Source organism: Diadema antillarum, unplaced genomic scaffold (genome assembly GCF_040938485.1).
Source record: "Diadema antillarum isolate AM-2024a unplaced genomic scaffold, OU_Dant_1.0 seq00000746_RagTag, whole genome shotgun sequence".
NCBI classification, from domain to species: domain Eukaryota; kingdom Metazoa; phylum Echinodermata; class Echinoidea; order Diadematoida; family Diadematidae; genus Diadema; species Diadema antillarum.
In genome coordinates, this window is record NW_027271643.1 from 484,200 (window position 1) to 502,486 (window position 18,287).

At 37.7% G+C, this 18,287-nt stretch overlaps 1 long non-coding RNA gene across 1 annotated transcript; it reads left to right on the forward strand.

Annotated features, from left to right (window-relative positions):
* Positions 1–5,827: 5,827 nt before the first annotated feature.
* On the forward strand, positions 5,828–12,648 carry LOC139738503 (uncharacterized). The gene is made up of 3 exons (XR_011711452.1): positions 5,828–6,054; positions 7,892–7,960; positions 11,649–12,648. It is a non-coding gene; the product is annotated as an uncharacterized lncRNA (long non-coding RNA).
* Positions 12,649–18,287: the final 5,639 nt, after the last annotated feature.

Consider the following 18,287-nt stretch of genomic DNA (forward strand, 5'->3'; position numbering starts at 1 on the left):
CACCCTAATTGACCCCAACAAGGGACAACGAAAAATAGCACTTATTTGCTTCCCTCACAAAAAAGCCCAACAACAACAATGAACAACTCACGTGCCCAACAAATAAAACAAGCTTTACCTCAAATAACTTTCTCTTCATAAAAAAAAACGTAACACCTACAAAAAAATATTGCCCCTCACACACCCACCAAAATAAAAACACAGAAAACATAACAAATAATAATTAAAATATCACAAACATAACTCACATCCCTCACCACGCCGACCAAAGATACCCTCCTCTTCTTTGGACTGGTCTTGAGATCTTTAAAATCGACGACATCAGGGCACGTAAAGCCCCGGACAGCCGCCTCATTCACATGAAAGACGGCCACTTTGCCATCAATCTAAAAAAAGAAAACACACAAAAACATCACTGCAAAACATGACAAAGCTTGACATCATGCACTCATCAAAAAAAGAAAAAAATGAACACAACCCATCTTCCCCTCATTCCAAACTTCATATTTATTACCCAACCACGCCCGGCCTAAATTCTGACATAACAGCTATACGCGCCCAAATAGCACACACTGCAACATCACATTGAAGCGAACAACACCATTTTAAAAACACCCATCTTTTAAAACACAACCAAAACACCCGATATGGATAATTTAGCACATTTGATATTCACTCCCAACTCAATTATTCACTTTCCCAACAAAAAACACGAGATCAACCACAACATAAGGCATCCCTAAATCTAACTATTTTCCACATCTCATTTACCAAAACCAAATGTAATATCCCCTTTTCATCCCATGTCATAAAACGTTCAACTTTCACCCATAATTTTGCTAACCAAACACTTATATCGCATTTAGAACACATACTCCCCTGGCTTTGAATCATACAACCAGATAATCAAAAATGGTTAGACACAAGACTACTTTTACTGTCTTATAAACACATACTAAAACCTAACATAGAACATCTCAATGTCCAACACCCACAACATGCCCTTATTGATTGAATATTACTAAATAAAAATACTGTTCTCCTTCACATAGAATTTTTTCATCAGCAACAACATGAACAACCACAGACATGAGCTACCCACCAGACTCGTCTTATCTGTCAGCCGGTAGTACCCGGGCCCTTCCTGCACATTTGTTGCTGTCACCAGCGCCCCAGCCTCCAGCCCCATCATTTTGGTTACGACCTTTTCATGTTTCACGTCGGAAAACACCTCAACCACTTCGTCGCACCCTTCGGCGATGGCCGCTAGCCGGCAGAACATTAGCCCTCCCTGCTTACGCCGCATTTCCCCCTTCTCGACAATTTTTATGCGTTTTGTAACGCGGGCACTCATCTGCACAAAAAAAAAACCAAAAACACAAACATAATCAATAGGAAATACCAACACCACCACTGATCAGAGCAAAATTTCTATTTCACAACTTACAGTTATGAGTTCATCAAAATCTTCAAACATTAACAACATCATTCAACGTAAAACCGACCCCTCCCCCATCCCTCCCGCCCCAAAAAAAATTAATAACCCCTTTTTTCTTCTAATATCCCACACCTTTAACACGGAGACCATCCCGTTTCCACACACAGTCACAACATATTGAAGTAAAAACTACAAACAAGACCACGATATTAGCACACCTAAGCCCCATTTGCCCTACAAACCCACTTAAAGACAACCCATGCTTCACGCAAATTTCATATTCACACCAAAGTCCGTTGCCATAATAACAAAACATCCTATAAGCGGCCACTTAACCTAAATCATAAAAACCCTCGCCATGTTCGCTATAAGAACTTCGCACGATAACAACATTGACAACTAACTTCAAAACTTTCATCATACTATTGCGACCAAGCTCTATTTCTGCCCCGCAAACAATCAACCGCATAAGGCCTAATAACCAAGAACACCACATAAACAATAATCAAAAACAAAAAATAATAACGCAAAAACTCACTTTCTCACTTGCGGCACGAAGACTTCAACCAACAACAAACTGCCTAACGAACGCTCGACACTTCGAACCATATGCACAATGGGCTGAACCTGAAAGATCAACTTCACCCTTCCCCATACGAAAACATAAGAACAGCGCCAAGAATGAAAAATGGAACACATTATGTCAGCACAATGTTTTGTCTCCATCAACACTGCATCAGTGAACAACAAACTTCACTCATTTCATTGTCATCCATCTCACTGCCACCCTTCCACTGTCAAATTCTCATCGTACACTGCTTTCTCTCACTCATCATAACCTTCTGATACACCGACACCCACTTTCAGTTCCCACTCCCACCCCACTCCCCTAGCGGATCATTCTCGCCTCATCACATGATATCAACGACGAAAATGTAAACAACACCGCAAACTCATCGGCATGGTATAGGGCAGTACTTATAAATCCCACCTAAATTGTATACATATTTCTCAAAAAATGGCTCTGAGAGCTATAACATTTTCGACTTTACGAACGCATTCAGAGCCATTGCTCCAACGATTCAAACTTCTAGATGTTGTTAGGTTACATAAGTTTTCAATTTTAACATTTACGTACGATCTCTGCAATGGAACTTTTCCACACCCACTGTATGAATATTGCCAAATTGCGCATCATACTTACAGGACAAGAACAAATGAAAAAAGAATGTTGTACTTACCAAAATTTAGAACCACACAGGGACAATTTTCGATTTCTTACTCAGGACCAACTTTGGAACACATTACCACAAGAAATGCGTGAACAAAGCAAAAGATCTACGTTTCATAAATGCCTTGTAGATTTCCTACTCTGATAGATATTATACTGTAACAAGTATGATTAGTTTTTCTATGTTACAAAATGAATGATGAACATTGCATAAATATTAACAGCCATTTCAACTAAAATGCAATAATTTTTTCTTTTGTGTTTAGCTTTTTAGTATGGAGATCAAGGTGACCAATCTCGGCTAGCACTTGTGCTAACTTTTGGTTCCCTTGTTAACAACAACTTTGTAGAATTAGGCTACACGTATCATATTCAAATATAAATCTCAAATGTCACCCTTTAAATATGTATTGTAAAGGAGTAATAGATAAGAATTTTTTTCACATGCGTATGTAATTATAACAGTGTTATTGAAAAAGAACATGCTCAATTGTTGTTGCTAATAACACTTCAAACTTCAAACTTCAAACATTTATTTTGGAAGTGTGATCCATAATGATATATCAGTGATGAATTGATATTCTGCCCTATAAGAAAACAATCAATTAGGCACACTAGCGTTAAAAACTCTAAACCCAAACAATCATGCCTACTTCATTCTCCCACTGATCCCAACAGTCGAATATCATACTTCGCCACACAAAAACAGAAAACTGTCCCAATTTCAAAATCAACTGCGTAGAGTTTCCACATTCTGACATCACGAAAAGCTTGGTAGTGACCATCTCCACCCGCACAAGATCCTGACCCCTCGCTACCGCTCCCACAGCCTTACTAAATGCTCCTTCACATAAATGAAAGAAAAAAAATTATCACATGACTGCATCAGCTCGTAAAAATGGATTTAACTTAAACTTTTCAGATTTCACCACTTTTTAACACTTGTTATCCCTATGAAAAAGCAATTTTTCAGAAAATGAAAATTGAAATGGCTGTCTTTCGCAAGCACTGGCTCACTAATGCTTCGATGAATTTCACCTAAATTTTAATATATTTCTGCTGAAACTTGGGCTACCATATACACCCCTTCCATTTGCTTATTCAGTGTCGGGATCACGTCCAAAAACTTGGTTAAAATTATTCTCTTATTCTCCTCTTTTCGCAACATTTTAGGCAACAACTAAAAACACGTCCTATTGGTCCAAAATCTCGCACATGCTAACATAGCTCAGACCACCAACATTACCCTCATAAGATAACAACTACATGATCGGACACCATCTTGGCTACGTAAATGAAGGTCGCTTTGATGGATCTTTGACGTTTGCCCATGTAGGGAAAATCTTTTGCTCTCACGGTGAAAACGACAACATAAAATCGGGCAGTTGAGGCGTGTTTTGTAGCCACTTCTCTCACACAAGCGGCAGCCAAATTCCCCAACATAAGCCCATTCGAATTCTATTATTCTGCATGTAACGATCTGCACATATTATTGTTCAATGGCAAGTTATATTCCTAGTCTTCCTGCGATATATTCTATTTCCCTCTCTTCCAATAAGCCCCCACCACACCATTCCTCTCTTCACTCCCCACCTCCTTTCACACTATTCACAATCTCCACTTTCCCCTTTTCGCTTCCCTCTTCCCGTCTTGTTTATCTCACACCTTGACATCATGGTAAACAATCAAAAGGCCCACACATAGTACTTGTTGAAAGTAATAACGTAACAGTAAAGTTAAGGTTATACTTCATGACGTGGAAGCACACCACAAAGTGGTCCTGTGCCGTACAGACCTAAAACCAACACTCACTGTCCTCTTTGTTAGTATGATAGTTGTTCACGTATGCAGATTTCCATTGGAAGAAAATCGTCGGTTGACAATAAGGGCATCACGTTGCCACTAAAAATAGTATTCAAGACAACATAACGCCCTCTCCACTCTCAACAAACGCTTTGATTAGAGCACAGTAACGTAATTGCACATAGATGCTCTCTAAAAAAAAATCAAGTGAAAATTTTCACTTTTAAATGAGTAAACACACAAAAAAAGTGAATTTTGGGTGAAATAGCAGTGAATCATGAGTGAAAATGTTCACCCCCACTCATTTTGGAGTGACCTCAGAGATCACTCGAAGATTTTGGAATCATCCCTGACGTCACACTAAAGAGCGAAAACGGACATTCTCACTCGAAAATCACTCCAATTTCACATTAAACGCACTCTTTTCTGTATTCACTCCTATAAGAGTGAAAATTTCCACTCATTTTTTTAGAAACAACAGTTACAATCACAACAACTCTTACATTGACTGATTTAAACAATTCTATCTGATTGCCATTATAAGACACCAACCCTGATAGCACGAGAACCGTCATTTTCCAGGGCATCATAAAATTCTTATGACTTCGTTAGATTATGTTTTAAGAATTGATTTCACTTTAGCACAAATGCTGGAGACGGCATTCAGATTGGCGTAGGAACCGCCAGACAGTGCTTGAACAGATCACACAGATGCTGCATAGCTGTGCAATAACCATTGTGGTAAACAGTGTTACATCTGAAGCGCATTGTGTCTTTAACTTCCACACCTCGTAGTCGGTGGTCAGTCACTGCGCCCCCACCCCCCCCCCCCCCCCCACCTCTCCCTCTCTCTCTCCCCCTCCATCGCCAACTTTCGCTATCGCACTCCGGCCTGCTCAAGGTTCCACTCCTCTTTTTCTGCTCTCCTCTCTTTTTGGTAGCAGCAGGGAGGTGACACCACCCTGGCAGCAGGCACCCAACCCTCTGTTAAAAACTCACCAATACCCCCATTAACACACACACATGGGGCCCCCATTCATCCTGTGTGATCCTGTCGAAACAGTGTTGCCACTACTGACATTGATTTATTTTGTATCAGTTATCAAAGTCTTACCCAGCTCCGATTGAGCTAGAGCAAAGACTGGCACATAACACACACTTCAAATGTTCTGCTTACCAAATTTCAATACTGTAGTTGGCGCTAGTCAAGCATCCCCCTAGGCCTTTGAAAAAGACGCATGTGACAATGAGCATGCAAAATACCACTGGTGGTGCTCTAAGTCTCACTGTGAGCCTTCTTACATCTACAATGCTGCTTGCTGGTGTGTGGTGACAGCGTGTGTGAATTGCGATCTAAAACCCGTCTGAATACTACCAAAATCACTTCAAAGGATCTTTCTGATAGTGAAAAATATTCAGAAAATAAATTTTCTACAGATTCAAGTGATTCTGTTGATGCATTTTCACAAACTTCGTCAGAAACCGATACTGATCTCTCCAGTGACAACGATCTGGCTGATACTAGCCCCACTCATAGTGATTCAAGTGAGTGGGAACCACCATCTCAAAAGAAGACCAAAAGGTGAGACAACATTGGAATATAGTGCTTCCTGTTGTGATTTTCATTTCATTTATGTGGAAGAAGTGTAACAATTCCACTCCTTTTCACTGACTGGGTGCTAATAATGCAGCACTCTAACCCTATCCTGTACAATACGCCTAGCTATCAATGATAGTCATAGCCATGAATAGGTGAGGTAAATGTATAAAACCCAACTAAGATCTAGAGCTTGTTCAAAAGTAGGTCTAACGAATGCCAGAACAAAAAAGAAAAAGAAAAAAAAAGGAAACACATAACAGGCCTACCATACTTGTGCGCATATGGCTAGTATGAAAACTTTCTGCCAAGACGTTTTGTCCAGAAAAAGGAAACAAGCACAGCTCAGTAGACTAAACAAACACAGCTACAAGCGACATTCACTGCATAAACTCCGCAACTACGCATGTTCTGACATCAAAGTAGGAAGGTATAAAAACATGTTGGGCTCTGGTCAGCACAACACATTCATCTCATATGTAAAATGAAGTTACAGATGTAGATTTACTGCAGAAAATGTGGTAATCATGTAGAAATGCACACCTACCGTTCGCTTCGCCGTTTGTCAATCAAATTTTGTGCAGCTCTTGGAGATGCTAAATTCAACCATATCAGAGAGTTTTCATAGAATTAGAAAGCCGAAAAGGGAAGAAAAATGAGAAATCGGAGTTGAAAAGTACGTCGGTCGCGATCATAGTTCCGACGTAGTAAGCAGTGCATCGATTTCACAGAGAACAATGTCAACGATTATAATCGATTCTGGTAGTCTCTAATTAGCCGCTTACTAACAATATTAACACGACTTGTGCAATACGTGTGGGCCCTAGATCTATTTTCATTTTCTTATTTTTTCTCATTCTTTTCATTGCCACTATCATGATTATCACTACTTAAATTATTGATACAGATTATTCATATCAGGATTTAGACGTCCTTCCTTTAGAAATTGTGGCAAGTATTAATTTTATCATGACAAAAGTTAATGATTTAATTTGAATAATGTTGAAGGGAAAAGAATGAGGTTGAAGGAAAAGTGGAAGAAAAGAGTAAGGCTATTAGAAGGAGGGAGAGAGAGAAAGAGAGAGAAAAGAAGATAAGGAGGAAGTTGAATTCGGAGGGGATTTGTTGTTTGTTTCTGGTGATGGTAAATGGTATTAAATTTATGTTTTTAATTGATAAGTTCAATTTATAGTATAAATTATTGTTTTTATGATAGTAACGCTATTCATTATTCCATTTCATTTTATTCATTATGTATACAAGAACTGCAACCCCAATATTTGCTTTTGTTTCGTAGTAAGGTCCATTTTATTATCTTTTATTGTTTTGCACACACATTATCCTCCCATCATTCAGTCAGCAAAATAAGTTGACAGATACAATGTTTGTATACAGTCAAACGCAGCACGCAGGAGAAAATTAACTAAAACAACAAAAAACAAACGCATCGAAATCACTTTCTTTCTTAAACTTTTTACTGTTAAGCCGACGTAATTATTGTGGTTAAACACCAAACAAGCGGCTGTATCACAGACTATAACGATCGATCATCATCATTATATCGCTTTTCCCCATAATCGATCATCAATCATGCTACGCTGATACAGCCGTCGATCGGCGTACTTTTGAGTCAAAATTAGCTACTTTTCTTCTGTCATTGGCCATGAAATTTCATGAAACCATCAAATATGGTTCATCTTGACATTTCTGATAGCCACGAGAAGTTTTTATCGACAAATTAAGGAAGGAAATGGTAGGTGTGCATGGTGTGCATTTCTACATGATTACCGAAAATGTAACTTGCTCTTTTTCCTACTTCTAGGAAGAAAATTCCAAAACATGGCCATGGGACAACAGCTCCAAAGAAAATGAAATCTGATGCTTGTGCAAGGTGAGGACCTTCAGTAACACCACAAATCAAATGGCTTATTGTGAACTTAATATTCTTGTCAAATTCTCACAAGTTAGATGTTTGCAAACAAATTGATCTACATCCATAATTCATTTTCTGTTTCCTTTTCATTAAAACTCCAACCACCTTCAACACATACAACACTGCCGATGATGGCCAGCCGAGAAACCACAGTTTGTGTCTGCCAAGAGCAATGGGTAATCATGTAGAAATGCACACCTTGCACACCTACCATTTCCTTCCTTAATTTGTCAATGAAAACTTATTGTGGCTATCAGAAATGTCAAGATAGACCACATCTGACGGTTTCATGAAATTTCATAACTAATTACAGAAGAAAAATAGCTAATTTTGACTCAAAAGTACGCCGATCGATGGCTGGGTAGCGTCGCATGATGCGTGATCGATTATGTGGAAGAGCGATAAAACAATGATAATCGATCGTTGTAGTCTGTGAGACAGCCGCTTGTTTCATGTTTAACCACAATGATTACGTCGGCTCGACAGTAAACAGTGGAAGAAAGAAAGTGATCTTGATGCGTCCGTTTTTTATCGTTTTAGTTAATTTTATCCTGCGTGTGACTTTATATCTGTCAACATTTTTTGCTGACTAGATGATGAAATCAATACTTGCCACAATTTTTAAAGAAAGGACGTCCAAATGCCTGTAGACGATGTGTCTATGATACTTATGAATAATCTGTGAATTTGAATAGTGATAATCAAGATCATGAAGTGGTCCAGTAAGGTACCGTTGGTAGGGTAGTGGCAATGAAAACAATGAGAAAAAAATACAAAAAAGAAAGTAGGGCCTACACATATTGCACAAGTCGTGTTTGATATTGTTAGTAAGTGGCTAATTAGAGACTACCAGAATCGATTATGATCGTTGACATCGTTCTCTGTGAAATCGATGCACTTAATACTACATCGGAGATTATCTTCGCGACCGACATACTTTTCAGCTCCAATTTCTCATTTTTTTTTCCCCTTTTCGGCTCTCTAATTCCATGAAAAACTCTGATATGGTTCAACTTAGCATCTCCAATAGCTGCACAAAATTTGATTGACAAACGGCGATGCGAATGGTAGGTGTGCATTTCTACACGATTACCGAGCAATGGACCAAATCTTCCACCCATAATGACCCGAATTAGAGCAAGAAGTTTTACTTCTTCCTTCAGTTTTTTCCAACTGCACATTTCTGCAGCTATTGTAACTGAAATATGTAATTTCACAAATAATACGCCAACACCCACACGCTTAGAAAAACCCTACAATTGGAAACCCCTGACAACTGATGAATTCCATCACTACATCAGCCTCGACATAAACATTGGCCTCGTTCGTGTTTCTCGTCTCCCTAAACTCTGGTCCCAAAATCCTATTTACAATTTTCCTTTTCCACGATCTGTCACATCCCACAAAAGATTCAAAGCCATCAGTGCTTTCCTACATATTGTAAACCCCAACACTGAGGGCGACAAGAAAAATAGATTACAAAAAGATGACTTTCTCGTCAGTCATTTTAAAACTTTAAGTAGACAATCCTATGTTCCTCCCCAAAATGTGTCTGTAGATGAACGAATCGTGAAGCCAAAGGGTAGACCAGGAATCCGACAACACACAAAGAATAAACCAGTTCAATTTGGAATTCAAGTTTGCGAGCTGGCAGAATCATCAACTGGGTACACAATTGACTTTGATATTTATACTAGGGGGAAGGGGAAAAAGACAAAGACAGAGCATGGAAGGGGATTGGGTTATCAAGTTGTTATGAAACTTTGTGAATCACTAAGGAATGATGGATACCAAGTATATTTTGATAATTTTTTTTTTTACAACAAGCCCTCTTATTGATCATTTATTTGAAAAACGATATTCAGCACGTAGCACCACACAAAAGGAAAGGCTTGGCTATCCAACACAGTTCAAAACAGCAAACCACCAATGAAACAAAATATCTAAAACAGGGAATATGCGGTGCTTTCGGAATGGAAATAAACTAATAGCACAATGGAAAGATAAGAGACTTGTAACAATAATGACATCAATTCATAATGCTAATGATTTTGACTTTGTTAACAGAAAAGTAGTAATTAATGGAAAATTCAAAACTCAAAATATTAAACGACCAGCAGCTGTTAAAATTATAATAAAATTATCGGAGGTGTTGATCCATCTGATCAACTTACATGTATAGGTAAAAACAATATTCTCCACAAAGTAAACAGGTGGTGGAAGACAATTTTTTTTTCACCACATTGTTATTACTGTAATAAATTCCGATATAATGTTTACAACCTGCGCAAAACAACAAACTGCTGAAGGCTCACAACGTAAAAAAACATATGTGCCCGTGCACCTCAAAACGAACATAAAGTCGCACACACTGATTTTGCGTGAGGACTGAAAATAACTGAAATGGGTCAACCTAGCCGAACTTGACTTTTTCATATTTTCTGAAAAAGCGGGTCTTCTTTTACATTATGAAAAATTTGGTATCATAAAACGGGAAGGAAAGTATGTTTTTTTAGCAGTTTATCTCAAACATTTTTGGTGGAATAGTGTGATTAGGTGTGTCTTTAGAATCCCTTCTTCATTTCTGAAAAACCTTCTCAACACTCCTCACTTTCAACTCTAATTACTTATGAAAGGATAGTGCTACTGCTTTGAAAGTTGGCATTAATTATGGACAGAATGTGTTAATGAGGCATGCTCAATTTCAGTTAATCTAATAATCCCTTCATTGTTGTTACTCTGGTGGTTCACTTTCTGTTTTTTTGGTCCCATTCATCGCACAGCCAGCACGGTTTTGTAAAAATTATGCGCTTGAATAGAATAGCACTTCAGAGCCTCTTTTCTCAGGTCCCACTTTTCCTGAGTTTGTGCTTTCTTTCCAATATTTAGATAGGTTAAGACACCTCATTTGATTTGAGTTATAATCATTTTAAAGCTTAAAGTCTGCTCTTTCAGAATATGATCTCAACTAAAAATTCATGTCTGGCGACTTTTTGTTTCTTTTGAGCTGCAGGGTCACATATGGTCACTTAGATTTTCAAGAAGAATTGGTTTCACAGCTGGCACAGTTTAGAAAGGACGATAAATGTAAACCAGGTTCGCAAGAGGAACAGGAACAGGAAGGGCGTAACAAATATCTTAAATAACAAGAGTGAAGCAAAAAATTGTGGATGGTGTTACCACACAGAGCAATCAGCAAAAAGGGCAGGGGAAGGAGAGGAAAGTTAGGACATTTGGTAGCATATTGCCACAAGTTCAAGAGGGACCACACCACTATGGCACATGAAAAGAAAAATTTTCCAATTCAACAAGTTATTTTGTCAAAGAGGAAAGACAAATAATTCGCTTGATTTTTGTTCAGTGTGGGGACGGGATAGGGAAGGGGAACAGGGAATAACACCTTCAAAACCATAGGAAGATTATGCTATATGTGTTTTATGACTGACCCAAGTTGATGTTCGCCAGCTCCCATTCAAGATTCACTCTTCATTCATCAACATGTACTGAGTAATGTTTAATCTTGTCATTTCAATGTTTGTGAACAGTGATGCCACATTCTGTCTAATCTAACACAGACTGCATCACAGCTACATGTACTTCCTAACAAGCATTCTAACATGTCATTTATTTTACAAATATTATACAGATTCGCCATGACTGCATGCAATGCAAACCATCGAATACCTGTATGAATCCCTCCTGTGCAATCAACCTGTATCCTTTGCCATTACTTGATATGACAGATACTTAAATAGCTTATATGATTCAATGTGGATTCTCTTTGAAACCATTTATGGTCAAACTGCCAGGACTTGAGCTCATCGCACAGTTGTGAAAAATAGAATTTATGATGCTCGGAACACACAGGCAGTTTCAAATTATGTTCCGTGGCTTTACTGTAATATGTTAGAAATAGATTTGTTTTTTCTTTTGTGTTTCAAATTTATTGTGACAAATATGAAAGTAGCACAGAGTTTGTTATAGTTCAAATTTGTTTTCAAAGGATTAATGCTGTTCCCCGTGAGATATCCATTCCGTATTGTCCAGCTCACATGACATCTATCACAATATTTTGTCTAATTTTTATGTTTCTTTTCGCACTTTTTTTCTAAATTTGACATTGATGCACACATTGAAAAGCACAGTAACAAATAAAACTTATTCAGACTATGATGAAACACAGAATTCACTCTCAAGATTGCCTTATTCGTGCCTAATGCTGAATTGAATTGTTAAGGGATTTGGCTGAGAACGTGCTGCGCTGTGGAATTGCTGTCTGAAAGGGTACTAACTTTGAAAATATATTAGAAATATAAGATGTACTCATACCCCTTCATATTATCATTACATATTTCTCACATAGTGCTAAAAAAAATAAAATAAAACATAATTCAGTGCTATATCTCCAAGTTTCCAACAAGATTTTACCAAAACTCTGAAATTACTACTGTTTCTTATTGTTTACCTCATGAATATTAAAGGTTAATGGCGTCATGTGACCTTCAATTGACCTCTTGACCTGCTCCGCATAAAGTACAATTACTGTCCATCACAATGCATACAACATGGGGGTATGCTGTTCCAAATTGATATGAACTCACATTACATTTGGGATTGTACTTCATTTGAAACAAACCACTCTTCCCCCAGCGCAGCAAACTGGGGGGGGGGGGGGGGGGGGGGGGGGGGGGAGAACATTATAGTCCTCGTTATAGAATTCTGTTCCAAACATGGCAGATATGACTCCCTTTGCTAAATGAGAAAAAAAACATCACACGGCCAACGCCTCTAAACAGAGATAAAACTTCTATGGTCATGCCTGTTACGATCAGCACTCAAATCATTGATAAAAAAAATCGGATCACCTTAATTTGTCAGTGATGACAAATTACAATCTCTAGTTCTTTGTTCTTCTTCTTCTTCTTCTTCTTCTTTATTTCTCCTCAAAAGTTGTGCAGAGGTTAGCTCAGAAAGTGCATTGCCTCTCAATGTCAAACTCATACCATATATGTATCATGTCCCAAAGACGACAGCGCAAGTAAAATCATAGTGATCAGTCGACCGTGACGTCACTATGACGTCATTATATGAAAACACATTTTCATGCATATCTCATTAATGGAATGAAATATTTCAATGAAATTTACGTCACATATATTTCAAGTTATGCGCATTTTACTCATATTCTCAAAATTCATTTTTCTCTTAAAACGCGCGCGTACGCGCGCGTTGAAATATTTGTATGCTCAAATCCAGCTCAAATTTTTTTTGCACACGTTTCAGACCATTTGGAGCATTTTTTGAAAAATTGAAAAAATTGGACGGACGCGTACGCGCGCGCACATATACGCACGCACAGCTAATATGAAACAGAAATTTTCAGTTTTTTCACACGGATCGGATGTCCGAAATGTCAAGGAATATTTCTACCAAGTTTCAAGTCGATCCGACTCAATATGACGTCATACGGGCCCGTCAAATTCAAAATTCCGCGCGTGCGTCAATGGGGATACACAGTGCAACTATGCCAAAAAAACGCCAATTTTAAATCGGATTTTACTCGTCAGGATGGACGGTGACCCCCCATTTTCTTTACATATTCTGAAAGCTGATGAGTTGTACATGTCATTTCATGGGCTGGCTATGCTGATAAAATGACTAAAAGATATCAAATTTCTTAATAAAGTAAAAAAAGTAAATTTTCAAAATGACGTCATCAAATTTCAAGTTTACTCGAGCGTATCTCACTAATCCTTTGCCAATTTTCACCCAAATTTCAATATGTTATAGCTTATGAAATACTCTTTCATTAATGTAATTAAACAATTTTGATTTGATGACGACATTACCTTGAAAAAATGGATTGAAGGTAACCTTGTCAAATTTGACCAGTTTACGTGTAATCTCTATGGGAGTGCAATTTTTATGGAAATGAAAATTGACATGACTATCTTTATCGAGCACTAGCTCACTTATGCTTCGGTGAATTTCTCTAAGATTTTAATATGTTGTAGCTGAGATGTAGGGCTATCGTAGGTGTGCCCTTTGTTTTTTCATACGTTGTCGGGATCACGTGAAAAAACTTGGTTGAAATTAAAATTTATCTTTGATGTATTGAAATATTTCTTTCTTTTTGCAACTTTCTTTGCAATAACTCAAGAAAAACAGCCCCTATCACCTTCATATTTTGCACATGTTTAGTTCATGTCACGAAAATAATTTCATAAAATTACAACTACTTGATCAGACGCCATCTTGGGTATGTAAATTAGGGTCAAAGGTCATAAATGTTTCATCCTGTATCTTGGTGAATACATGTCCTATCTTTCCCATATTTTGCACACGTAAAGACCATGTTACAGGGATCATTTCATAAAATAACCACTTTTTGCTCAGATGCCATTTTGTCTGTGCAAAGTGGGGTCAAAGGTCATATGTACTTCTTTTTCTATCTTCGCTATGACGTGTTATCTCTATGGGAGGGAATTTTTTAGATGTGAAGATTGACATGACTCTCTTTATCGAGCACTATCTTACTTATGCTTCGGTGAATTTCTCTCAGATTTTAATATGTTGTAGCTGAGACTTTGCAGCATCAGGACTCGAATCATTGATTAAAAAAAAGATCGGATCACCTTAATTTGTCAGTGATGACAAATTACAATCTCTAGTCTTCTTCTTCTTTCTTTATTTCTGGACAAAAGTTGTGTATCTACGTACTCAGAAAGTACCCAGAGTATCAACTTCAAACTCATACCATATATGTATCATGTCCCAAAGACGAAAAATTTTATAAAATCATAGTGATCAGTCGACCGTGACGTCACTATGACGTCATTATATGAAAACACATTTTCATCCATATCTCATTAACAGAATCGAATTCTTCAATGAAATTTACGTCACATATATTTTAAGTCAAGCGAATTCTACTCATATTGTCAAAATTCATATTTATCTTAGAACGCGCGCGTACGCGCGCGTTGAAATATTTGTATGCTCAAATCGAGCTCAAAATTTTTTTGCACACGTTTCAGACCATTTGGAGCATTTTTCGAAAAATTGAAAAAATTGGACGGACGCGTACGCGCGCGCACATATTCGCACACACAGCTCATATGCAATAGAAATTTTCAGTTTTTTTACACGGATCGGATGTCCAAAATGTCAAGGAATATTTCTACGAAGTTTCAAGTCAATCCGACTCAATATGACGTCATACGGGCCCGTCAAAGTTGAAATTCCGCGCGCGCGTCAATGGCGATATACAGTGCAACTATGCCAAAAAACCGCCAATTTTAAATCCGATTTTACTCGTCAGGATGGACGATGACCCCCCATTTTCTGTACATATTTTGAAAGCTTATGAGTTGTACATGTCATTTCATGGGGTGGCAATGCTGACAAAATGATTAAAAGATATCAAATTTCTTAATAAAGTAAAAAAAGTAAATTTTCAAAATGACGTCATCAAATTTCAAGTTCATTCGAGCGTAACTCACTAGTCCTTTGTCAATTTTCACCCAGATTTCAGTATGATGTAGCTTATTTAATGTTCTTTCAAACATAACATAATTAAATTTTGATTGGATAACGGTATCACCTCGTAAAAATGGATTGAAAGTAATATTGTCAAATTTGACCAGTTTACGTGTTATCTCTATGGGAGTGCAGTTTTTCTGGAAATGAAAATTGACATGACTATCTTTATCGAGCACTAGCTCACTTAAGCTTCGGTAAATTTCTCCCAGATTTTGATATGTTGTAGCTGAGACTTTACGCTACCGTAAGTGTGCCCTTTGTTTTTTCATACGATGTCAGAATCACGTCAAAAAATTGGGTTGAAATTCAGGCTTATCTTCGATGTATTGAGATATTTCTTTCTTTCTGCAACTTTCTTTGCAATAACTCAAGAAAAACGGACTCTATCACTTCCATATTTTGCACATGTTTAGTTCATGTCACGTGAATTATTTCATAAAATAACAACTACTTGATCGGACACCATCTTGGGTATGTAAATTAGGGTCAAAGGTCATAAGTGTTTCACCCTGTATTTTAGTGAATACATGTTCTATCTTTCCCATATTTTGCACACGCGAAGACTATGTTACAAGAATCATTTCACAAAATAACTACTTTTTACTCAGATGCCATCTTGGGTGTGCAAATTGAGGTCAAAGGTCATATGTACTTCTTTTTGTATCTTCGTTATGACGTGTTATCTCTATGGGAGGGATTTTTTTTTAATGTGAAAATTGACATGATTGTCTTTATCGAGCACTAGCTCACTTACCCTTCGGTGAATTTCTCCCAGATTTTAATATGTTGTAGCTGAGACTTTGCGCTATCGTTTTGTTACCTTCGTTTTTTCATACAATGTCGGGATTACGATAAAAAACTTGGTTGAAATTAAAGCTTATCTTCTATGTATTGAGATATTTCTTTCTTTCTGCAACTTTCTTTGCAATAACTCAAGAAAAACACGCCCTATCACCCCCATATTTTGCACATGTTTAGTTCATGTCTCGTACATTATTTCATAAAATAACAACTACTAGATCGGACAACATCTTGGGTATGTAAATTAGGGTCAAAGGTCATAAATGTTTCATCTTGTATCTTTCACAGTGAATACCTGTCCTATCTTTCCCATATTTTTCACACGTATAGACGATGTCGCCAGAATCATTTCACAAAATAACCACTATTTCATCAGATGCAATCTTGGGAGTGCAAAGGTGGGTCAAAGGTCATATGTACTTGTTGCTGTTTTTTCGTTATAGTGTATACAGAATTTTGTACCTAACATGGCAGATATGACTCCCTTGGCTAAATGAGAATGCAAACATCACACGGCCAATGTCTCTAAACACAGATGAAACTTGTATGGTCATGCCTGTTGCGATCAGGACTCGAATCATAGATAAAAAAAAAATCGGATCACCTTAATTTGTCAGTGATGACAAATTACAATCTCTAGTTTCATTTGCATGCATTTCTATTGATCTCACTCATTTTGACTCCTAATTATAGCATTGGCCTATGGGAGTCTCACTCTCAACTAGTTTCCAATGTTGGCAGCCCTGATGAAGGCTGATAAAACTTGACGTGACTGATGTTCCCAGACAATGTCAATCACCGCATCACTCCATAGATCACTCATCTTTCGAGACACGGGAAGGAAAATATGAAGCATTAACTGATGCAGTATATACTGTACGTGTAGTCTCGAGACAATTAGTATGCTCATAGGCCACACACGAACATCCATCACACGCAGACGTACAGAAGTACTCACTGAATCCTTTTATATGTGTGTAGGTAAATTCCAACAAAATCTAAAAACAACTTTCGGTTAAAGGGATAGTACAGTATTGGTGGAGATGAGAATTGAGCTTTTAACTTTTTGCTAGATACCAAGAAAACACGTATGAAATAATACAGAGCATACCATTTTAAGAGGAATTCAAAGTTTATTTGATGAAAATCAGGTTTGGCATGACTGAAACATCCAAAAACAAGGTAAAACAAAGCGATCGTAAAAAAGTGTGGGTCCCACACTTATTAGAATCGCTTTGTTTTGGATATCTCAGCCATTTCAAAACCAATTTTCGTCAAATAAATGTTGAATTCCACATGGAATCACGTGCTCTTTCATATTTCGTAAGAGGTTTCTCATTATCTCACCAAAAAATGTTAGAAACCTGAAATTAGGTCTCAATCAAACTGTACGATCCCTTTAAATTCCCTTGATACACAAGCGCATAGAGTGAGAGAGGGAGAGAAGGAGCCCCCCCCCCCCCCCCCCCCCCCCTTGAGGTGCTGTGGTGTTGCTGCTGCATCATCCACTGGAAATATACATTCAGGTAGAGTATAGGACCTACCAGGACCTTTATCTATACATGCCCAGGTTGTACCTGCGAACTACCTTGTGATAGGCATGAACCATAGGCCTACGTTAAAATGAACGTTAAAAATAGAGGTTTTTAAATAAAATCTGCTTTCATCGTGGAGCAGTGTGCTATCGTATGATATGGAAAAGGTGAATATTGCTGGCAATGATTGATGCTAACTGCGTAGTTCAATTGAGAATCTTATTAGGACATTTGTTAGCTGATGAAATTTTTGTTAGAGTTCTATCGTCAAACACTAAAGTAAATATTCAAATTCCCTCCAAGTTGATATTACTGTCTACGTCATTACGTAGCTCCTCCATCGATTGACCCACTCAAGGAGTTATTCTCATCTTGTACATTTCCTCATAATAGGGCATCTCTTTTTG